This window comes from Macrotis lagotis, chromosome 3 (assembly GCF_037893015.1).
Source record: "Macrotis lagotis isolate mMagLag1 chromosome 3, bilby.v1.9.chrom.fasta, whole genome shotgun sequence".
NCBI classification, from domain to species: Eukaryota; Metazoa; Chordata; class Mammalia; order Peramelemorphia; family Peramelidae; genus Macrotis; species Macrotis lagotis.
The window spans coordinates 206,195,946-206,200,767 of NC_133660.1; the positions used below are offsets into that span (position 1 = coordinate 206,195,946).

Here is a 4,822-nt window from a genome sequence, read left to right on the forward strand (position 1 = left end):
TAGGTATCAGCACCATATTGGTGATATAAAATAAATTTGGCAGAACATCTGTTTTTTTTAAATAGGCTATGTAGAATTGGAATTAATTATTCCTTAAATGGTTGGTAGAATTCACTTATAAATCGATCTGAACCCAGACACTTTTTTAGGGAGCTTATTGAAGTTTCTTTGATTTTTTTTCTGAAATGGGGTTATTTAAGTATTTTATTTCCTCTTCTGTTGTCTGGGTAGTTTATATTTAAGCAAATATTCATCCATTTCACTCAGTTGTCAAATTTGTTGGCATACAGTTGGGAAAAATACTTCCCAATTATCTCTTTAATTTCCTTCTCATTGGTGGTGAATTCACCATTTTCATTTTTGATACTGGTAATTTGGTAATTTTTTAAATCAGATTAATCTAAGGTTTATTTATTTTATTGGCTTTTTTCATAAATTCAACTCTTAGTTTTATTTATTAGATCACATTTTTTGCTTTCAATTTTATTAATCTTTGATTTTCAGAATTTCTAATTTGGCATTCAATTGGGGATTTTTAAGTTGATTTTTTTCCCTAGCTTTTTTAGTTGCATGCCCAATTCATTGATCTCTCTATTTTATTTATATAAGCATTTAAGATATAAAATGTCCCCTGAAAACTGCTTTGGCTCCATCCCAAATTTTGATATGATGTCTCATTGTTGTCATTTTCTTGAATGAAATGGTTATTTTTATGATTTCTTGCATAATCCACTCATTCTTTAAATTTAAATTTTTAAATTTCCAATTAATTTTTTGCTTATCTTTCCATGGCACTTTGTTATATATAATTTTTATTGCATCATGATCTGAAAAGCCTGCATTTATTATTTGTATTTCTGCATTTGCTTGTAAGATTTTTTCTTTTTGCTCTAGTATATAGTCAGTTTTAGTATAGGCATCATGTACCACAGACGAAAAGGAATATTCTTTTCTATCCCCAGTCAGTTTTCTCCAAAGGTCTATCATATCTAAGTTTTATAAGATTTTATTCACCTTCTTAACTTTTGTATTGTTTATTTTGCGGGTTATAATTATCTCAGACCAGGAGATTGAGGACCCCATTCTTACCGTTTTACTATGTCTCTTTGTAATTCATACAGTTTTTCCTGTAAGAATTTGGATGCTATACCACTTGATGTATGTATGTTCAATAATGATATAAACATCATTGCATATGGTGCCTTTTAATTAGATATAGTTTCCTTCCTTAACCCTTTTAATGAGATCAGTTTTTGCTTTTGCTTTGTCTGAGTTCAGTATTGCTACCCCTGATTCTTTTACTTCCACTGAAGCATATACATTTTGCTCCAGTCTTTTGCCTTTACCTTTTATGTATCTCTCTTTTTTTTTTCATGTAAACAACAAATTGTAAGATTTTGGTTTTTAATCCATTCTGCTATCTGCTTCTGTTCTATGGGAGACCTCATGCCATTCACATTTATAGTAAAGATTACTAACATAGTTAAGATTACTAAGAGGTTAATGCTGTCTTTCCTCTTTATACTTTCTTCATTCCTTTCCTCTTATTTTGCTCTCTTTTCCCCTTTAACTCTTCTTTTAAATTTTAACACTTACTTTATTTGTTACTTTTACCTTCACCTTCCCTTTTATCAGTCCCTTCTGCCCTTTCTTCCCCACTCTCCACCATCCATTTCCCAGTAGGTTAGGACAGATTTTTAAACCCAGTAGGGTGTTTATGTTATTCCCTTGCTGGGTGAAATCTATTGAATAGGATTTACTCAATATTCATATCCTCCCTTCTTTCCCTTCACTATGATAGGTCTTTGTGCCTCTTCCCTTAGTATTTATCTACTAATGCCTAACCTTCTCCTTGAATAGTCCTTATTTTTATGCTTTTGATTATTTTAACCCTGTCTTGTACCTACAAACCCTTGTACCTATCAAAATATACTCCTTTTATCTGTCCTGATGGAAATACTATTCTGAAAGGTTGATTGATTGATTAATTGATAAACAGCATAGCCTCGTAGTCACTAAGTACCCTCCCATCTTCTGTCTTATTATAATACACTTCTTAATAGTCATAAATCACATCAAATTATAGTCAGTTTTTTATCCTTTTGCAATAACCTTCATGGATCCACAATTTGCATGAGCCAAAGCATCATGAAAAGCAAAATATCTTCATGATGTTTACATGTTCAGTTTCTCCAAGTACACTCTCTCCCTCCATCTCCATAATACTCCAACCATAGTTCTACAGTATTCCACAACCAAAGCAGTAGGTACCCTTTCTCCCTCTATCCCTGTAGCACACCCAATCATGGTACTAAAATTCTCTTTAACTAAAGTATGGATTAATGTAAGATCATTTCCTAATCTATGTCCTACCCTTCTAAGTATGCTCTCATGTTCTGTCCCTATTGTACTATAACCCTCCTTAACTAAGTATTTAATTATGTATAGAGTCTCTAAATACTCTTAAGTACTGAGATACCTTGAAGGTCTCTCTTAAGAACTTTAGAATTGATTGTAAGACATGGAAGACACTGACACAGGAGCAGGTGGCCCTTCTCAGTGAGAATGTTGAGCTATATGTACAAGGCATAATTAAAGTAGCTCAAATGAAATGAGTGATAGGCAAGTTTAGAGTAAACACCCCAGGTGTTCACCTGGACTATTTGTGTTCAACTTATGGTAGAGCATTCTGAGCTCATATTGATTTACTAGTCACAATGCAATTTGTTTCAAACACAGCAGTGTCATTTTGCTCTTCTTCAATAATGAAAGACAAAATAAGCCATACCCACATCCTCTAAGTACAATCCCTTCAACTGTATTCAACCTTTGACTATCCTAAGATAAATATAATTCTCAAGAATTTCAAGTTTTTTTTCTTTTGTAAGAATGTATAAAGTTTAATGTTCTTGACATTTTCCTCCCTTTTCTGTTTACCTTTTTTTATGTATCTCTTCTCTTGTATTTGAAGATTGAATTTTCTGTTTATTTATGGTCTTTTTATCAGAAAATTTTGGAAGCCCTCTATTTCATTGAAAATCCATCTTTCTCTGATAGACTTATGCTGAATTTTTCAGGGTAGTTAACTCTTGTTTGTAATCCAAGGTCCTTTGCCCTCCAAAATATATTTCATGAAGTCCTCCTTTAATGTTGAAGCCGATAAGCCCTGTGTAAATCTGATTGTATTTCCTTTGTATTTAAATTGATTCTTTTGGGCTGCATGTAGTATTTTCTCCTTTATTTGAGAATAAATTTGACTATGATAACCTTTGGAGGTTTAATTCTGAAGTTTCCTTCTGGAGGTGTTCTGTGTATTCTTTCAAGGACTATTTTATCTTCATGATCTCATATATTGGGACTATTTTGTCTTCATGATCTCATATATTGGGACAGTTTTCCATGATAATTTCCTGAAAGACATTTTCCAGGCTCCTTTTTGTTCTTAGTATTTGGGAGATCAATAATTCATTAATTATCTTTTTTTTTATACATGGACACTAAAATGATCCAGTCATGCAGTGTTCATCTTAAGAATTCTGCATCTCTTTCCCAATTTTTGTAACTAAGGATCTTATTACAGTCAATCTTAGTGCATGTAACTGGCAGCTGTTGATGTAAGGCTTTGAAAGTAGTGTCCGACATATTCTGCTAATTCTCACTGATGGCAGTCTGATATTCATTTTCTGCTGCTTCTACAATCTTAATAAATTCTTTTGCTGTTTGGGCTTCATTAGACACTGTTAGAGATTCTTTTATGTATTTATGGCTCACTAGTTGAACATTGCCATGTTCATAATAGTGAACCTGAATTTTCAAGATACCAACCACCTGTGTGGTAGAAGGAGTAATTTTAAACTTCCACTCTGATCTCCAACGACCATTCCAAAAGTTTTTTGCTTGAAACTGATGACTTTCTATGCATGAAATAATAGTTTGCTGTCCATCTATAGTTTTACCATAAACTGTGCAGATTCCATTAGGGTAAATGTTCCTTTACATAGGCTCTCATGCCAATTTCCACTTCATGTCTCCAAGCTTCAATGGCATTTTCACCTTTGTAGGGCCTGGGGTCAGTAGCTTCCTTTCTTAAATGATCAAATTTGAAAGAGACTCTATTTTTGGGATCCAGAAATTTTCCATTTCCTAAATCACCATGCTCTGTTATTAATACCTATTCTTCATAACCATCAATTTTTACTGGAGTAAACGGGTCCAAGTTATACTGTGCAAATGCATGAGCTGCCCCTTCCCTGAGAAGATTATCATTATTAAGCAGTAATTGAACATCATTAAATACTTCATTAAATTCTCCTGGGGGGGGCATGGATGATGAATTTTGCCGCTATGTGCACCTTCTCCTCATTGGACAACTGCTCCTTCAGATCCGCCATCTTCCCTCTGGCGACAGGCCTAATTCATTAATTATCTCTCCTGGATCTATTTTCTAGGTTGTTTTCTTTTCTTTAAAATATCATTTACATTTTTCCAAGTTTTTCAATCTTTTGATTTTGTTTGATGGAATCTTGATGTCTCAAAAAGTCATCAGTTTCTATTTGACCAATTCTAAATTTTAGGGTTCTATTTTCTTCAGTTAGTTTTTGTGTTTCCTTTTTCTAATTGGTTAATTTTACTTTTAGCGGGTTATTTTCCTTTTCTCGTTGGTTAATTTTACCTTTTGATGAGTTGTATTCCATTTCCAGATTATCAGTTTCACTTTTAGATGAATTTTTTTTCTTTTACAATTGCTTGATTTGACTTTTTGATGAGTTGTATTCCTTTTCCATTTGGTCAATTTTACTTTTTGATTAATTACATTATTTTT

At 32.7% G+C, this 4,822-nt stretch overlaps 1 pseudogene; it reads right to left on the minus strand.

The window, feature by feature from the left end:
* Positions 1-3,527: 3,527 nt before the first annotated feature.
* Positions 3,528-4,391, minus strand: LOC141516391 (F-actin-capping protein subunit alpha-2 pseudogene; annotated as a pseudogene).
* Between the last annotated feature and the right edge of the window lie 431 nt (positions 4,392-4,822).